The following is a 20,496-nucleotide window of genomic DNA, read 5'->3' as shown; positions in this document are numbered from 1 at the left end:
TATATATATAGTAAATTGTAACGGATTGATTTAAAATATATAGGAGTGAGTTAGCAGAGAAGAAATAGAGAATATCCCCTGAATAATGATGTAACTCAGGAAAAAGGACCTTTCAGAGTCTGCACTTCCCAAGAAGATCCTGAACTTCTCTCAAGTTACAGAAATTTCACACACCAGGGGAAGGCTGTACAGAAAGGTATGTGAAAAACAAATAGTTTACTTCCCACTGGTGTAGTTATAGAAGGTTTTGAGGGCTTCCTTTACTGTGGGTGCCATTTAAAAGCCAGCATTCGTTAACAGGTACCACACAGTTACTGAAGCTGTTTCCTGCAAAGCTCTGGTGCTTCAGAAGCTGGTCAGTGAACAGTCTTGGCAAACACTGACTTTAAAGCGGCAACCAGTATAATTACAGCATTCATGAAAGTGAGAGATGAGCAGTGCTGACTGAAAAGGAGCCAGGTATCACATTGTGTGGGCAAGGGCCATGCCTGGCTTCCCACACCACACTGCCAATGCCACTCGGTCCAGAGCAGCAGGGTGCCTGCTATCCTTGTCCTGCACCATTCCCGAGCTGGAGCCGTCAATTTTTTTTTTTTTCCAAACTTCACAGTGGATTTTATAATGAGATAGTTTTGAATGAGCGAGAGGTCACCAAACATCTTTGCATGCCAAAGTGAAACTCATTTATCCTGCTCTCTTTCTAGTCACATTTTTCTGTGGCTGATGGACATCAAGAAACTAGGAGGGTCACAAAGATGGCATGAATCTGGTGGATATAAGCCAGGCTATGTATGTCTTAAAGCAGCTCATTTTACAATAGCATCCATTTGCCAGATATATTCTGTTCCTAAGATGAAGATATAGTTCACTTTATAAACTAAAGTTCACATATGAACTAAAGTTCATTTTGTCATATGAGCTAAAATTTCACACTAACATTCATAAAAATATTTGCATTTAAACGAGTCCTATTTCATATGCAAAGACAAGCTCTTGATGCCAGATTTAATGTTATTCATGCATTAGTGTTATTCTTGTCTGTTCATTGTATGTTGTGAATGTTTCTATGATCCATAGGAAAATAAAGAAGAATACTGGTTTGTTAATGGTAAGGGGCTTAATTACAGCTACATAGATGAGCTGGATTTCAGCACTTCATTTTTCCACCATGCTGTGAATGTAGCATGATATAGTCTGTTATCATATGAATGTTCAAAATGTGAGTAGGCATTCATCTGAATAGTTTCATTGAAATCAATGGGCCTAACTCACACGAGTAAGGTCTTACAAAGCTGGAATATATTTATATTCATACTGAAACCATTACTTCCTTGCTCCTTGCTTCTTAACTTGCATTATTAATCTGCTGCTATCATCACTCAGTTTCACTGGAGAGTATCCAAAGCAAGAAAATGAATCAGTTTCTGTAATTTTTGAGGACTCAGAGCAGTCACTTGAATGCAAATAGTAAAACTCATCTGAAATAAAAACAATTATCTGAGACGCAAACTCATTGTTTCATCTATAAGTAATTATTTTTGTGGCAGTAGGGAAAATGAAAACTAAAATATTTATGGCTCCTAACACCACATATTTCAATGTACTCCTACTTCTCTTACTACATGGTACACTTTCCATGTTTAACAAGCCAAACCTGTATAAGAAAGCAGTGCTTGCACAGGACTGAAGGTATAGGAGTTTATGGATAACCAGAACAGGTTTCCTTTCTGCAGAGATTGCATTGTTCATTCACATTTGACAGCCTCTGACAGCCAGTTGTCAGGGGGAAGGAGCAGGATTGTGCTCTAAATGCGCAGTTTTCCCTATGATTCATCCAAAATGTTACCCGAAGTACAATTCTGCCCCATGGATCTATGTACCATGGATGCATTACACACATAAAACATGTGCTGACCTGTTTTGTCTGTGCCATGTATGTATTGCCTCAGCACCAGGGCACATATGATCATGAAAGTTTGAGTCATAGTCATCAGAGGGATACTATCATCAGACCCTTATGTTAATTTATATGAATATAATACAGCAAAACACAGCCAACAGAGAATTCCCCTGTGTAGTCAAATGCACCATGACAAGCAGTGTGCCACCACCTTTGAGATCATTAACAGTAAAGGTGGAAACACAGTCATCATTATTGTTCAATTAATCTAAGCAGCATCTTCTGAAAACTTTTTCTGTAGCACTCTTTTTTTTCTCAAAGGAAAAAGAAAATTTGTGCAATCATCTCTCTCTGCACAATTACAGTTCTGAAAATCACTGGGCAGAGTAGCAGCAAAATGATGGGAAACTATTTTGTCTTATATTTGTGTGGTCTCTGCTTCTCGTGGTTAAATATATCTTTGTCTACTTTCATTAAAAAAAAAAAAGGAGAAAATAGGATGAGAGAAATAGCTGACAAAAAAATAGGACAAGAGATACAGGAGTAGTGCTATCCAGTTTTATTGTTGTCTTGCACTTTCAGTACTATAATAATATTTTAACTTTATGATTATATTTTATGACATTATTATTATTCAAATTTGCAAGTGAAAAAAAAAAATCACTGCAAAACTCCCCACCAGAAATAAACAAAGTATCTATTCCTATGTGTCTGCAATCTATTAGGCCAATTTATTAGGGTATAAGACTAAAACTAGGGAAAATGGAGGTTAGATTAAAAATAATCAGTCTCAAAATCACTGTGAAAGAAACCCTAGAGTGTAGAGAAGCAGGAGAGGGAATTTAGGACTAGGAGATTTTATAGATGCTTTTAAGCTTTCTTCAAAATGGTCACTCTGGCAGCATGTCTGAAAAAATGACATACCACATTTCTGCTATTTTTTGACAAAGAACTAAAAGTTAATCCCATGGTACCCGAATTTGATCTCTGTGAAAATTTCCAAGAGCAAAGCTACAGTTCAGCAGACCTGTGTCTCCCTCCACATCTTGCTGCCCTGGGAAAATAATAATAAAGAAACAGTTCTTGTAGCAGCAATACAGCAATCATGCTGGGTCATGAAACTAATTATGTTTTGTGATGGTGGAAATTCTCCATTTCTGTGTGAAGGGGCACTGCTGCATGATAGATGAATGTTGGAAACGCAGTACATTGTGCTCTTTCATCTCTGTCACTGCATATTTATTCTAACTGCTCCTAAATTATTCATTTTCTTTAAGCAATCAATATTAATAATCTGATTTGCTCCTTGGCATTTTTAGTCACACTTCTGTTTAACTGACTGTAAATAAAGGTCACTTGGAGGCTTCCTGCTGCTGTTCTGAAGGTCCTTGCCTAATTAATTCCCAACACTTTTTTTCCCTGTGACTCTGATTAGCAGTTGCAATCAAGTTCAGCAATTAGCTGCCTCCTTGCACAGTGATTTGCTCACTCTACCTCCCTGTATAGAGCTACATTTGGTCTCTACTATACAAAGGCAAATGGAGGAATTTAAATGTATTTGTTTTTGTTCCATGACCATGCAGAACAGATCAGATTTGTCACTGCTTGCACATAACCTTTGCACATCTACATCATACCTCCTAATCATCCATGATGCCCCCAAAAGACATCATAAACATAATGAACAGCCTCACCACCAACCTGCCTGTGATATGCCTAATCTCAGACTCGTGAATCAACAAACAGCTACAGCACGTCAAATCATTCTTGGCTATTTAAGAACTATGGTTTAGCTTATGTAAAATTACTTTTTAAAAATGGGTTGCTGAGTCTGCTTGGGGCCCATGGACAAACACCTTTGGATGCCTGCTTCCAGTTCACAAGAAGACATAGCTCTTACTTGCGTTGAAGCTTGAGAAATAACAACCTCAATATACTCTTTTAATCCTTTCATTCAGAACCATGGAAAAGTTGCTGGAAATTTCAGTACTAATTTAATTAATAAGTTAGACTCTGGTAGGAAGGGATGTCTAATTAGTAGTTGAAATTGCCAAGAGTACACAGTCTCCTCCAGGAGACTCCTCTTTAGCAAGTATGTATTTGAAAAGCAAGGAGCAAGAGACAAAGAGTTACAATAAACATTACATCAATATCATAAGCATCCTTTACAAGCTTTTCAGTGTTCTCCTTTCTTATTACTGCATCCTGGGTAACAGCTTCCAAGCAATAGTGTTCAATGAAGAATTTCTGCAAAGAAAGTACTTTTTTTTCAAATTTGTTTATAAGTTCATTGATTTAAATTATTCTAATTCAAACATTGACTCCATATGGATATTAATTCAGACAGAATTGTTTCCATTGTTGGAGCAGAAAACTAAGATGTATGCACAAAAGAAATCCTTCTTTAGCTGAAGTTTGTTTCAATGCATTTACACATCCAAGGAATGTACAGACAGATTTTAAAACAGTGATAGAACTGTACCTGTGAGAAAGATTGGCATGTCAATCCACAATGTTTTTGTTAGCTTTATTATTATTTTATGCATCCCTGTCCTTGACAAGTAAACCAACAGTAGGACTGAATAACACCACCAGAATGGAATGAATATTTCTGAATACATCTTTAAGACATAGCCAGACTGTAAGGAAGAAAATTATAGGTCTAAATTCTCACATATGGGGCATAAGGATTTAAATTGTCACTTACCTTTCACAACTCACTACAAAAATGTCAACATATTTAATTTTGGACTTGGAGTTCTTGGAGTTTAGGGGAGTTGTGTCTTGGTGGGTTTAAGTGCCCTGAAAAAGAAATGGATCAGAACTTAATCTGGTTACTCTTTACTTACAATTTACTATGTATATAAAAGCAGTTATTTAAACAATTGTCCATTTCTACAGCTAACACCTATAGAACCTCTCTTCTGACAGCAGCAAGCCAAAGCATGCATGCCTTGAACAAGCAAATTTTCTTTCTCCTCTCTGTTCTGCCAAGTGTGTTCACTTAATCTCACAGGGGATCTGTCAGCTTCCCCCAGCTCCTAAAGCAATTCTTTAGCACTTATTGAAAAGTGCTGTAAGCAAAAGGCAGCAAAGCTGACTGGTGTTTGCACGCAGAGACAGGCAACCGGAGCACTGAGTCACTCTGACTCTCCAACGTGTACTGCACAAAATCAAGGCTAGAAGCAACAGTTAAATCACTCTTGGACTTACCACTTAATGAACATAAATACACAAAATATGCCATTTGTTGGCATGATGATATTGCTGTGAATCATTATATAAAACATACGGTGCTTTGAAATATAGGCATGTACACACAGCAGAGCACTTGTGTGGCTGTAAAACTCACACACTCAAAACAGATCACTCATTTCTAGGGTGGCAACTTTCCATGTTTGGTCTCATCCCAAAAGTGAGCACTTGGAACAGTTAAAAAATTTCAGTTATTTGAGATTTATGACAAAGAAATGTATTAGTTTGATTGAAAAAAATCCAAACCAAACCCACCGCAAAACAACAGAAAACCCAGCCAACCAACCAACCAAAGGAAAAAAAAACCATAACAAACAAACAAACAAAAAAAAAGGCCAAAACTTTTCCTAAGGAAATGAGTTGCAGAATTTAATGACGTGTCTTTGCCTAAGTAAATATAACAGGAACCAAAGCTATTGTTACAGAGTTGCAAATGTGCTAATGTTTGGTTAGACCCTCTGTGAATTTTTGTTCAGTCAAAAATGCATGTGATGTATGTGTCTTTGTTTCACCAGCTCTTTCCTGCAGTTGCTCTGAAGTTACATGAGCAGAGAATACGGCAACCAAGTCTTGCTTGTTTAGTGTCTGTTGCACGAAATCACATATCATTACTGTTTTCTCTATAGGACATAAAGTATCCATCAGATCTGGAGCAAAGCACTCACGTTAGAGAAACATGATGTCTCTGTAACCTTGGAAAACCGATTTAGTTCCTCACATTTGTATAATAGCATTTATAATTACTCATTGGGGAGGTATTATTTATGAAAGCTTTCCTGAATGTAATGCTTTGCAAACATGTAAAAGATTAAACAGGTATTTGTTGCCTTGTGCTTAGAAGAACAAAGCAAGCTGTACGCGGAGAACTGTTTTCCTCCTGTCCCAGGTTTTGCTTCCTTCCTCTGAGTCCAGTGTGCACAGCATTGGCTGAGGCTGAGGAAGCAGAGGAAAAGCAGAAGTGACGTGTGGTCTGAAAGACACTGTCTACACCCTATCCCTTCTTCATAAACATAGCAGTTATTCAGGAGGATGGCTCACTGACATTTGAAACCTTTACTCTCTATTGGGAATTCACTTCCCACCGAAACATGAATTTACCCTTAGTTTTCTTCTCTCTGTGCCTTGAAGAAAACTTTAGAATATTTATTGTGAATTTTTCCACAACATATTCCACAACAGAACTTTATACCTGTCCCCTAATACAATATGCAATTTATGGAACAGGTGATGCAAGAGCAGCACTCTACCTGCACCTGGTAAACATTTTGTCCTTTCTGTTAAATTTTTGAGGCAGTTAAATTTTGCCTTCAATATTGAAGTAGTGGCAGTTCTGAGATTATTTTGTATATCAGGCGTGTTTGGAAAGAAAGGCCTTAAATATTGTATTTGAACCGGTTTCATGGAAGATGCTGCCTCCCAACACACCAATTGAATCTAACAATAGTGAACAGTAATGACCATTGTTTTGAAACAGCATTATCACGAATCTATCTAGCAATAAGTAGGCTAATGCTGGTTGAGGTGGTACTTTTAACACGGCTGATATTTTAATAAATAAGTTCAAAGTGGACATGCATGAGGTTTCCTGTTGTTTTTGCTTAAAAGGTTCTTGATTGTTTTGTTCTGGCAGTGTTGAACAAGAGCAACTGAGTTCAAGGACTGCCTTGACACCTACCTTGAAAATGAAACTAAGAAATGAATGAAATTATTTGCAAATTGTAAAGCTTCGAAGTCCATGTATATCTTATGTATACCTTGTGATTTTTTCCCTCTCTTGTATATTTTTTTTCTTGAAATAAAAGAAAAAGGTTCAAGAAATTAAATGCCAAAAAAGCTGTGTTCACATAGTATTAAATTTACATGGTGAAGTACTCAAATTTCAAGAAATGCTTGGAGAAAGCTGAAGAGAAATCCACAATGATGAGACTGTTGTCCTCTGTGTGTGTGCTATAATAATCTTCAGTTACACCATCACATAGAACAATGTAAGTTATATACCAGGAAAATAGAAAATGAATGTTCTTCCCACCCTGAAGTATGAATAATGTTTGGATGAGTCAAGGAAAATAAAATTCCTTAGTCAAAAGGAAAAGGAGGAGAAAAAAAAGGAAAAGGAAAAGGAGGAGAAAAAAAAGGAAAAGGAAAAGGAGGAGAAAAAAAAGGAAAAGGAACATGAGGAGAAAAAAAAGGAAAAGGAAAAGTAGTAGAAAAAAAAGGAAAAGGAAAAGGAGGAGAAAAAAAAGGAAAAGGAGGAGAAAAAAAAGGAAAAGGAAAAGGAGGAGAAAAAAAAGGAAAAGGAAAAGGAGGAGAAAAAAAAGGAAAAGGAAAAGGAGGAGAAAAAAAAGGAAAAGGAGGAGAAAAAAAAGGAAAAGGAGGAGAAAAAAAAGGAAAAGGAGGAGAAAAAAAAGGAAAAGGAAAAGGAGGAGAAAAAAAAGGAAAAGGAAAAGGAGGAGAAAAAAAAGGAAAAGGAGGAGAAAAAAAAGGAAAAGGAGGAGAAAAAAAAGGAAAAGGAGGAGAAAAAAAAGGAAAAGGAGGAGAAAAAAAAGGAAAAGGAGGAGAAAAAAAAGGAAAAGGAGGAGAAAAAAAAGGAAAAGGAGGAGAAAAAAAAGGAAAAGGAGGAGAAAAAAAAGGAAAAGGAGGAGAAAAAAAAGGAAAAGGAGGAGAAAAAAAAGGAAAAGGAGGAGAAAAAAAAGGAAAAGGAGGAGAAAAAAAAGGAAAAGGAGGAGAAAAAAAAGGAAAAGGAGGAGAAAAAAAAGGAAAAGGAGGAGAAAAAAAAGGAAAAGGAGGAGAAAAAAAAGGAAAAGGAGGAGAAAAAAAAGGAAAAGGAGGAGAAAAGGAAAAGGAGGCTTGGCCTGTCAGGTCATTCCCCTGAGAGAACACAGATGGTTATGGCCCAGTATTTTTGATTCTACTCTACTTACTGATGAAGTAATGGTAGTTGTGTGCAAAGTTTATAATTTCTTGCATCTTTGTCCTTTCTGTACAAGAAATTAGGGCATACATTAATGTATTATCTGTGATGGAGAAGTATGTCCTATGTTGGAGAAGTAGTCTGAACTGCACTGGATATCTGAAAACTTGCAAATTTGAGGATCACAAAGAAAGAAATGTCCCTTTCTGAAGAGGATGCCAGTAAGATACCTTATGGGTTCTTCTCCCTTCCCAGAAAATCCTGAAAGCGTTGCAAAGTTCCACTGAGGAACAATAACAGATTTTTCTTTTAATTTTACAGATGACACTGTAACCTATAGTCGTTGTCCAGTGCAGATGAAGAGTTCAAAGAAGCTGACTCTGAAGAGTGGATGACCCAGGAAATCTTCTTTAGGTCTATTAATTGCCAAGAAAGGGACATCTTAAGTCTGCACAGTTTTAAATACTTGAAAGATAGACCACAAAAAATCTTGCTCTTTCCCAATCCCACTGATACTAGCTTTAGGATGAAGGGGTATGTGAACGGGTATTCAAAATAATAAAAAGAAAATAAACACTATATATTACTTCTGCTAATGTAAATGCAGCAAAAAATATCTCTACCCTTGTGAATCTAATTTAAATGAAGTGAAAAAAAAATGAAGAGGGAATGAGAGAATGTATTTTTAGAATGGCAAGAAGTAAAGGTAGCAGGTATCAAGAAAAATGTACTATGATATTCTGTGAAAAAATCTTATGGAAAGAGTGCAATATAAGGGTGATAAAACACATATTGTGCACAGAGTTAAACTTTTCAAAGGTGATCCTACAGCACCTGGGCATTCTAACATATTGTGTGAAGATTAGTGCTAAAGTTATAGGAATATGATTTCTCCCAGAGAACACAGGAAACTAGTTCTGCTCATAACAGTTCAATGACTATATTGAGATCTCTCTGATTCACTGATTTTGGAATAAATGCAGGAGATTCAGACTCATAGAATCACAGACTTGGAGAATCACAGAAACTCTGAGTTTGGAAGGGACCTCTGGAAGTCTAATTCTGGTACTTAAATGGGTGACATAGAGCTGGTTGCTCAGGATTGTTCCCAAAGAGCTGTTGAATATCTCCAAGGATGAACACTTCACCTTCCCCGCTTCTCTGGGCAACCTGTGCCAGTGCTCAGTCATCTTCACAAGAATCGAATATTGATGTTCAGCTGAAGTCTTCTGTGTTTTGGTTTGTGCCCATTGTCTCTGGTTCTGTCCCTGGGCACCACTGGAAAGAGACTGGATTGGTTCTCTCAGCAGCCTCCCTTCGAGTATGTAAATGCATTGATGAGATTCCCCTGAACCTTCTCAGGTTGAACATTCACAGAACTCCTAGCCTTTCCTACTAGGAAAGACACTTCTGTCCTTTCATCTCCTTGGTGACCCTTCACTTGGCTCTCTGCAGAAGCTCCATGTCTCTCTTGTACTGCCCAGAACTGGACACAGCAGTCCAGGTGCGCCTCACCAGGGCTGAGCAGAGGAACAGGACCACCCCCTTCAACCTGCTGGCAATGCTCTTCTGAATGTATCCCGGGATACCTTTCACTTTTGCAACAGGTCCACTCTGCTGTCCCATGTTCAACTTGGTGGCCACCAGGACTCCCTGGGCCATTTTCTGCAAAGCTGCTTTTCAGCTGGGTGTCCCCCTACATATATGGGTTCCTAGGGTTTCTCCTCTCTAGGTGCAGGACTTGGCTCTCAGCCTTTTTAAACTTCACAAGATTCCTGTTGGCCCCTCCTCTCAGCATATTAAGGTTGCTTGGATGGCAGCACAGCCCTGTGGTATATCAGTCCCTCCTCCCAGCCAGGTGGCATTCATTTTTGTTATTCTTTAGTTGGAAACAGTTTTCCTCTTAGTTGAATTTTTAAATGGACAAAGTGCAATGTGTTTTCTGCATGTGAAATTTTCAGGAGCTGTGTAGCAGTGGAGATATCACATTAATAGAAAACCTCCAGTTCTTCCCTCACTGGGGGTACGTACACAGCCCTGTTTGAATCCAGTCTCATCCAGCTTCAGGTAGCATTAGATCCTAAAGCACTTTAGTCACTCAAAAGTATACCACAGTTCTCAGAGGAGATACAATAATGCCAAGATCACATCATCTGTGACACAGGGTCAGGCATAGACAGTTGTAGGAAATATATCTAAGTGCAAGCAACTCCCTGATATACTATTAAAGGTACAGATGAGAGATGGGGAATATCAGCTGAAGGTCTGTTTTGCTCTTCCCATCCCACTGCTGTCGACTCTTACTTCTCTGTGGTATGTTAAATGTGCTGGCAGCTGGGATTACCCTGCTGACCCAGCTCTCCCTTCCTAGTGTTTTCATGAGATGCGTGTTTATCAGACCCTGGCAAATTCCACTGTCTCAGGAATGCAAGGACAAAGAATAATCTCTGAAGCCTCATGTCAGAGCAAAGCAAACGAAATGAACAACTAGCAAGAGGGAGGACTGTCATTTAATCATAAATAAAATGATTAAAAACAAATGTATTCTTTAGAAGTGATCCGAGAAGAAGCAGTCATGATTCAGTGTGGAAGAAAAGATATTCGAGTTGAATGTTCTACATAACTGTACTAGTTTGAAAACAAACCAGTGGGAGGCACCAAGTCAGAATAACAATTTAATGGAAATTAAAGAAAAGGGAAAAAAAAGTAAAAGAAAACACTGTCAAACTGACAGAGTCAAGGTACAACCTGACACCCTGTTAGGCAGGGTGGTGGGAGCAGTCTGGTAGAATGGTGGCTGCAGTCCTCTGAAGCAGTGATCCTGTAGTAAAAGAGTCTGCTCTTCCTCAGGAAGTCCAATGGTGGCTGTGTAGCTCCTCTCCTCTGGAAATCCAGTGGGAAGTTCATGTCTCTGGTGGTCAGAGTCCCAGATTATATCCACGATGGGATGCTTGGTTCCTCCCCCTGGGTGGAGCATCTCACAATGGGGTAATGAGTCATGAGGCCAAGTGTTGATTAGGCTCATTAACAGAAGATAGTCCGGAGGGAGTTATCTCTGAGTCAGGCGGCAGAACAATGATGGGCCATTAACAGCAAGATAGTCTGGGGGGAGGAGGCAAGGAAACACGGCCCCACCTGATTTCAACAGCTGATGGGGATGGTAATAGAATACACTGCAACCCAGGACAACAACATAAGATGCCATTTGCATACATGACAAAAGCTTCATTAGGAATATTAGAAGGAAAACATAAGAATGCTCAGAGTAAAATTCTGTAGCCAGGACATATTCCACATCTAACATTAATGTTAATAATGTTAATGTTGCTAGATATTCTTGATTTTTAGTGATAACTTTACAGATCCAGGAACTGCATAGGCCACAATACATTGTTTGTCCTGTTCAGTCTCAATTACTTCTTTCTGTTTGTCAGTAGTCAAAGAGATACAATTTCAGTGATAGACTCTAAAAAAGGAAACATCAACTTGAAGAGCATGGACAAAAATTTCATAGCTACAAAAGTAGATAATCTGTAAATGACAAATTAACCCCAAAATAATTCCCACTCTATCCTCAGTAGCGAGAATGAAATTGTTCTCTAAATGCAGTCTTTAATCTATTCTTTATGTGTCAACTTTACAAGAGATCATAAAAATCTCTTTAATTTCAACTTTTTACAGTGGTATCCCACCTTACAGACATGTATGGCTATCTCTAAACCTTTGATATACCATTTCTAAAGAGAAATTAATACGCATGATTTTGAAATCATTCATTCAAAGATGCATATGGAGATTTTGTTTAAAGCTTTTTTAGTTAGTTGACAAATATTTTTCATTCTTTTCTCAATACATGATATTACGTTGGCCAGTATGAAAATTTTCCACTTTAATTTGACCATGACAGCAGCTACAGATGAAGTTTTCCCAGTCACTGGCCGCACAGACTGCTGGAGAACCCTCAAGACTGTCTCTCATGCCTGATGATAGAGCCTGTTTGGTCCTCACCAGAAGTAATCACAGTCTTTCTCATTTTCCTGAATATTTTAAACAAGACAAACAAGGATTTTCACTTAGGTTTTATGCTTGATCAGACATTCATTGCTATTACATCTGTAAAAGTACTTTAACAAATTCAATGTTTGCTTTATGAAAGCATGAACCAAGTTTTTAACATCTCTGAAGATGTAGGTACCAATAACTGCCAGGCATCTGGGAGATCAGTGACTTTTGGCCATTAAATCTTCTTTTGTAGCTAGTACGCTGTATAATGAATTTCTTCTTTGTGCTGTAGATAGCCTAGTTCTTTAGCATGTGGATTTTCGAGACAGAAGTGGCAAAGTACTTTACTTTCTACTCACGTGAAGGAAACAACATTTAAAAGTAGATGAGGTGTGAAGTTCTATTCCAGTGCTCTGTATCCACTCTTGGCTTTCATCTACATAGGCAGTTTGGATTGTGTGAAAATATATAAACCCCATTGTGACAAGTGAGAACTACTGCAAGTGTTTTTTAACTTAAATATTTAAGTTAAAGCATTTAAAATCTGCTGAAGGCAATCTGTATAAAGGGGGAAAAATATTCAGGGAAATATTCAAACTTGAAAGTTGAGGAAAAAAATGGAAAAAGTGGGCAGTCCAACATGCTAAACCAGCAAAGTCTATTTTCCTGTTTCAGAGACATCTGTAGAAAGTAGGAAGAGAAGGTCAAACCCCCCAGAAGTAATTTCTTTTTCATAATTTTGGCTTTTAGAATGGTTGATGTTTGCTATTGTGTGCAGAACCTTTTATATTCAGCTTTGTCTTCTTTTTACTAAGCAGATAATGGTGCTGTCTCCTCCAGTGGTCTACATGGAGGATTTTGTAGGTCCTTCGATCCACTCACAGCTCCTAATTTTCATCTCTCATCCACCCCATTCATGATAATTTCAACCCCAAGAACAAGTCATCAATCAACATTGCTGTCTTCATGGTACTCCTCTTTCCTGATAAAGGAGAGCAGCCATTCTCCTGACCATTCCTTGGACTCTGACTCTCTGCATTTTTCACTGAACATCTGACCCAAAGCTCAGTGAAGCTCGGGAAAATCAGTAATGGCTTAATAGTTTATTAATAGCTGTAGAAGGTGCCAAAGGCTTATGCAATCTCTTTTTTCTTAATAGTCCCTGTCTATCTCTCTTCATCTGTAAGCCTCCATTTGAATGCTCATTCCTCAACTCAAACTTACACGCCTTCCAAAACTTCTAAAAATAAACAGCATTACGCATTCCGTGCTTTATTTTCATCCTGTGCTCTCAGTTCACACTTCGCCCTTCATTTTTTATTTCACTGACCACATGAATATTCTTAAATATATTCCTTAATCTTTTACAGTACATAGAAAAAAATTGTCATCTTGTTCTCTCAGTTTGACCTTTTTTGTTGCCCAGTGGTGGATGTCGGATACCCCCCAAAAAAGACAGTAAGGGTTTCATTATCTTTCTGACTATACCTATCCTGCCTACAAGTCTAACCCATTTTTTCACTCCCTACTTTTAATTTACATATCTAAATTTTGCCTTCAAAATGGACACCCTCAATTTTCACAGCTTTTCTGTGCTTTGTCATTTCCTTGTGCTTTATCCAGCCTCTTCAGCATCATATTCCTCAATCACTCAGGCCTGCTTCATACCCCATCTCTCTTCCTTTTCAAATAATTCAACAACATATTCTGCTCTGAAATATTTCATTTTCAATCAGTTTTGCTAATAATATAAAGAGAGGTGAAATTTAAAAAGTGATACAGGAAACCACATGGATGACTTAATCACTTAACTGTTTTCCTCTTCATGGTACCCTCCTCCCTTTTGTTTTCACATATTTCTAACTATCACAAAATTCACTTTTTCAATGCATCTACTTACACACGCTGCATATCGTCCCTTCCTCCTAAAAATTTTATTCTCTACATATAAAGCACAGTTAAATGGACTGGTATGGTTTTCCATCTAGTCTGTAGGCTATAGTGATTTCTATCCATGTTGCTTATTTTAGGAGAGAAAAAGTGAATAATCTGGCAGATTTTTCTAATAAGTAAATCTCAGCTGCCCTAAGCTTATAATAATTTGCATACTAATATATTCTGTAGATTTAAAGGAGAGTGTCCTAACATGATTAGAATTCACTCATTTTTAGGGACACTAGAGCTGTGCTAATTTGTATGAGCAGGGGGCACAATTAAAGGACAGGTCATTTGGACAGATTGTCCTTGTTCTCCAGTGTTCCCTGACATCTGAAAACAGCCCTTGGAGATGGGATGAAATTTTCAGGAGGAGCAAAAAACTAGTAAGGCAATCTGAGGGATGGAGCATGGAGTGGGGAAGAACTAAAGGCCAAAGGAAAGACCAAAAAGAGATTTCCACCACCACCTTTCAGAGCAAAATTGTCTATTCAAAAGTACAATCTTGAGTGAAAAGAGAAAAATATTTAAATAATAAAAATATTAAAATGTTAAAAAATGTAAATATTACTTTCTACAAGAGGTTTCACAGAGTTTTATACACACGTATATCCAAAGAACCTGTATTTCTTAATAAGACTGTATTTTAAAGTCATTTTTCAGTCTGTACAAATTTTTTTGAGATTGTACTATATATTATTCTCCAGAAAGGGTCATTCAATTTCCCAGCCTTTGAATAACACATTTGCTACAGGTTTACTACCAAGAGAAATGTTTCTGTCCTATTATCGTAGTTTCTAAATGAGCAGACTCTCTGGAATGTATAGCTGAAAGACTTCAGCCCAATTTGTTTCCATATGACCACATAAAAAATTAATAATAAAAATTAAGACTTACTACTTTTCAGTGAAATAGTTTTGGCTTTCATTTTCCTTGTGAAATTGCAATTAGCTACTTACATTTAGGATTTTGGATTCTGGTTCTCAGCCTCTTTTTCAGTTGAATTTCTAGAAAGGAAAATGGATAAAATAGAGGAGTAATCAGCATATATCACTTTTTGATAAAATTGATATCTACATAAATATATACATAGACATAAATATTTATAAAATCAATTACAAACACACAGCTATTTTAAACCTGTTCTTAACTGTGGTGAGATTCACAGTAATTTTCTTCACTTCTTAAAATACTGAGAGAAATATAGATTATTTTCACCAATAAATCTGTGAGTAAACAGCAATTTAACTCTGTTTCCCTAATTTATTCTCTTCTGTCGCTCAGTCTGAAGCAACTCAGATGAAGGGTGGTCATTTAGAAAGACTTCAGTTTCATTGTGGAGAAAAAATTACTACACAGACTTAGGTGTAGTAATCCAGACTTTATCTTACAGCCATTAATATGGCTCAGATTATTCTGTTTAAAACCCTGCTAGTGGCAGACCTTCTGCCTGTCCAACAGGCTAGACAGGGCTTTTGTATGGAAAAAAAAAAAGCTGCCAAGCCATTAACCTAGAAAAAAAGGAGATCTTTTCTTCAGCCATTCCCTTTATGGGATCTCACAGCAAATTCTCAGGCTTGTATGTAACCACCAACAGGCGACAGCACTGTTTGATGCCAGAGGAATGTATTAGTTGTTCAAGTTCACACAACCTGCAAAGATGTAGGAAGAAGCTCCAATGCCGACAGAATGGGAAGTCCAGCTCCATGCTTCTGCCACAGCACAGCCAAGCCATGCAGGGAGAGGTCAGTCTCTCCCTAGTGGGGCAGACACTCCAGGCTGCACAGGTGAACAAACAGAAGTAGGCAGTAACTCTAGCAAAAGAGAAGAAGAAGGGGAAACTGTGGAAAGGGAAAGCTCTGAAGCCTACAAACCTTACAGAGAGCTGTTGGAGTAGGTTCAAGAGCACTACTGTGGATCTGTTCAAATGCCTGGTCACTTGGATGAGCATTTGGATAGCTCTCAAACCTTTACTGATCTGAGCTATGTCTGTTGACTTTTGTCCACTGCCCGTGTCTGTGCTGTGGAGAGCAAGGCTTGGCAGGGGATGAACTGACAGCAGAGCAGGCTAGCTCTGGCCTTCACATTAACACATCCTGTGCTTTGGTATCATACAGCATTCCTAGAGTGGGAGTTTTGGGAAGAGACACTTTGCGCTGCTTGCCAGATGGGACTCGGAGGGTTTTTAAAAAAGCGTGAAAAACCACATGCAAATAAATAGAGTGGTAAAAAAATGTGAATGAGGGAATTTGTTTGGGTTGAGAAATCCCCTACTTCCTGATCCTTCCTCTGACTTTTTTAATTAATAATCATACCTTTTATTAAAAAATGAGGCAGAAGAAGATCTCTGAAGACATGTGGTTGTGCAAAAAAACCAAAATTTGAGGTCTTAGCTCAAACATGATAGACAGGAAACACAACTCAGCCACTTCACAAAAGAAACACCCCCAGGCTGAAGCCTAAAGAGCCTATAGCTTTACTAGTGGGGATTATTTGGTGAAAGAGTGTATGAAATAATATGTTTCACTTTCCAGGACTGGTAGATGGAATTCACTGGACACTAAGTTCAACTGTGACCAGGCTAGACTGGGATCCTTCCCATGTATCTGCCTATCAGTGTATTCTTTTTTTACCTGCACTCCAAGTTAGGGCCATGAGACTAAAACAGATGTCACATGCAAGGAAGTCATGTATTTTTGGTTCACTGAAGCACCCTAACCACTGCCCTTATGCAGCTAGACAGAATTGTGAGGCATTTCTGCAGGATGTTTGGCATGGATCTTCAGGCAAGAGGTAGAATCGGCTTTTTTTTTCCCAGTGTAAAACTAAACACATGCATTTTCCCCTCCATTTCACAGCTCTTCGTCCAGGCTCCAGCATGTGGACCTCAAAATCCCCTGCTGTATCATGTAGCAGCTATCAAGCTAAACAATTTGCCTGTCAGATGATTACCCTGCTAACAAAGGCACTGCCACCCATAGTCTGCCCTTTGGGTTGCATGACTGTGTGGTGACCCTTGCCATGGATTCATGGTAAAGGCCTAACCAGCTATAGCACAGAGCAGTTGTCAAATACACAACTGGAATATGAAACAGGAAAAATATCATCAGTGTAAGAAGAAGGGGAAAGTGTAGCATACAATTGCATAAAACTTCGGAGGAGATGAAAATGAAATTTTATTCTTTTCTCATCAAGGCTGTACATTTATGGAACTGACTGCCTTGAGCACTCATTTTAACTTATAAGATTCGTATTTAAAGAGAACAAAACTAGGTGGGGTTTGTAATCATAATTTCATGTGCAGTCAGGCTAGCAAGTGAATGACAAATGCGTTGTACAATATATGGATAAACAGCTGAGGGGAGACTAGAATTGCAAATCCATTTGCTAGGTTTGTTATGACATTGTGGCTTTTTGGAACAGAAGTCTTCACGCATGTCCAGGCTTTTTCCCCAAATAAAAATCAGAGGTTTGTGAGCTTTGTCGGATTCTTAACAATTATTTTTATTGTGGAATAACGTAACTGAAAATTAAATCTCTTAATAAAGTCCTTCAAATGATTTTAACCGGCTGTAGGATGTGTGGCTTTCTGAGAGGATATGACTCTTTTACACTTATTCAGAAAAAAAATTTGAAATGATTCTGTGACCTAGTTACAGGCAACATATTAAAAGAACCTCAAAAATGCAATATACCACTGTATATTGAGAAATACAATTTAACTCCAAGTCCTTCCATTCAAATTAAAGTCTTTTGCCAGAAAGCTCTTTGTCCTGCTTCAGAATGCAATATGCAGAAACACTCTTGCCGGCTGTGTAGCAATCAGAATTGTATTGTAAAGGTTCAAGTCAGTTTCAGGATCATTAAATGAGTCTAATTCTTTTCAAATATCTATGAAGGCATGAACATATCTATATACACATATATATTACATATTATATAGATACAAAGAGCATATACCTTCTCCTTTCTCCCCCCAGTGACTCAAGACATGATTAGACACAATAAAAACCTTGCCTTATGAAACTGATGCTTTTGAGAAGATTGTCAGTGATAGCTGTGCAGCGATATATCCCCTACAAAAGCATGCAATTCTCCCAAGTTTGCTCTCATAAAAGATTTATTTCTATCATAAACCATCACCTGTCTCTTGGTCCTCTGACATTACAATGCTGTCACATTCAGCACAGTGGGGTGGCTGGTGTATTTTCTTTTTTGCAAATATGAAGATTGACAGGCGGTTGACAGTGCTAAAGAACAAGATATGACCAAATACACAACATTTGTACTGGCTGCATAGCTACTGCAAAGAAAGCATAAACGCTCCTTTTTTAACGTCTGAAAATACTCATATAGAGAATAAGCCAAATAAATGTGGTGTACATAAAAGGAATGTGGACAGGACTTCTTATCATAAAATATTTTCTAATTGTCACTATAATTTAGTACTTTCTTTTCTCCTTCAGTTTTTCTCTTGCTGCTCACAGTCCATTCCATCTTGCTGACATGCATTGTTTTTCAGAACAAAGACAGTTTTGTATTGCCTCCTCAGCATCCAACTGGTGGTGAATCACTGCCTTGACGGTACCTGTCACAATTAACTGCGGAGGAAATTTAGGTGCCTTATTTGGTCCACTTAATTGTACCTAAGCAGGACACCAAAGTGGAATGGACATTATAAATACCCCTCAGTGTGTCCTCTGCTCTGAAAGTTGTCATGAGACATTGTTGATTATGGTCCTTATTTTTTTTGCCAACATTCATTATGAAGGAGAATATTAATGACAGAGTATTTATACAGATGTCTCCTTATCGTGACCTTCTTTATCCTTAACAGTCCTGGCAATCTAGTCTCCAGGGGTTTGCATAACCTAGTAAGAACAGATGGATTTCCTTTACAGCTGAGGGTCAAAGGTAAAGAAGCATGTTCTTAGATGTGTCACTACATGAATTAAAATGTAGTAATGAATTTGTGGTGTACTCTGTGACTTTATGTTAGACCTTGACCTTAATATCACATTTAACTGAGCACAATCATAGGTCACAAATTAGAAAGGTTTAAGCAATCTTCTGCTCTATCAAGGGAACACAATTTAATCAGATCTGATTTAATATTCTGCTCAGAGTTTAGGGAGCACTAGACTAATATTACTAAGAAAGAAAGTGTCACCATAGTTACACCCGTGCTGCAGAAGCACAAAGAGGCATTGGGGGGCAATTCTAGCATTTTGCAGAAGCTTACAGACAAGCATTAGCATTTTTTTATTGTTTTCCTGTTTTTCTAAGATGGCTTTTTTCTTTTTTTTTTCGAAGAATGGCCCTTTGAAACTCTTCTAATACCAGCTGTTTGCTACATCACAATTACAAAGAATTGCATCATTGCAGTAATGTGTTTTATCACTCACTGAGAGAACACCTGTGGAGAGGCAAGCCTTCCATACCGCAAAGCACACAAAAGAGCAGGAGTGAACACATCATGCAGAGCCAGCAGCTCAAAGCATGGCCATAGAAGGAACTGCAGAGAGATCCTGAGTACCTGAGGGTGGAAGTAGAGGTGCAGAGTGACTTCATGCCCCTGAGAGTGGCAGCGTGGAACAAGTGCTGTCATGTAATTGTACAGATCCAAACCCCATTCTTTTGCAAAAAGCAAAGAAGGAAATAAGAGAAAGTGAGGATAAAGCATGTCAACAGCAAGGTCATGACTTATGTTCAGCCCTGCTTTTTTCATGTGCACTGTGACTTCTACAGATGTATTCATAACTGTTCACTTAACACTACATATACATAAACATGCATAATACACATAAGCTTCTCCTCATCTCAGACAAAGCCTGCCAAAATACAAGACTGCACAGAAAATATAATTCTCCAGAAGTGTGAAAATACACTTCACACTGTGAATAGGAATAGAGAAGTCTACTCCACAGGGTTTTAGATTAGATTAACAAACTAATAAATTTGCTGATTTATCTGTCCTTAAATATGCATCTAGATAAGACATACAGTACAGATACAATCTGAACATATCTGATGGATCCAGCTACTTTATGAAGTATAGTAATATAAATACACTTAGTTCCCTTCTACATCTGCTCTAAGTTTGCTGATCAAATGCTGATTTTCTTTCTTGGTTAAGACTGGTCAGTTTTACAGTATCAAATTACATTACTTGAAAGTGTCAGGTGAAAATAACTGATTGTTACCTACAATGTAATCCTGAGTTCGTGTCCAGTAATTTAATTTTCACCTATTCTTGGGAAACACCATGTTTGCTTTTCTCTCTCCTTCAAAAAAGATGATTAACACTGAATCATTCCAGCATGGTAAAAATGAGTCTGCAGTGCTGAAACAATTCTGCATATGTTAGTGGTGGTCTAAAATAAAACCGTGATATGTTCTATCTTAAAAATTATGTTGAAAATAGAATGTACTGGTCTTACCTCAGAAGGCCCATGCAGATAAATGCTCCAGAAAGACACGGGAATTTGTGTTT

At 37.9% G+C, this 20,496-nt stretch overlaps 1 long non-coding RNA gene across 1 annotated transcript; it reads right to left on the bottom strand.

Annotated features, from left to right (window-relative positions):
• Positions 1–14,654: 14,654 nt before the first annotated feature.
• Positions 14,655–19,644, bottom strand: LOC116437563. The gene is made up of 3 exons (XR_004237362.1): positions 19,540–19,644; positions 15,656–15,817; positions 14,655–15,010 (listed from the first exon to the last, which is right to left on the bottom strand). It is a non-coding gene; the product is annotated as an uncharacterized LOC116437563 (long non-coding RNA).
• Positions 19,645–20,496: the final 852 nt, after the last annotated feature.

This window comes from Corvus moneduloides, chromosome Z, assembly GCF_009650955.1.
Source record: "Corvus moneduloides isolate bCorMon1 chromosome Z, bCorMon1.pri, whole genome shotgun sequence".
In the NCBI taxonomy this organism is placed as follows: domain Eukaryota; kingdom Metazoa; phylum Chordata; class Aves; order Passeriformes; family Corvidae; genus Corvus; species Corvus moneduloides.
Note: the sequence above shows the minus strand (reverse complement) of the source record. Positions and strands in the feature narration are given on the sequence as shown.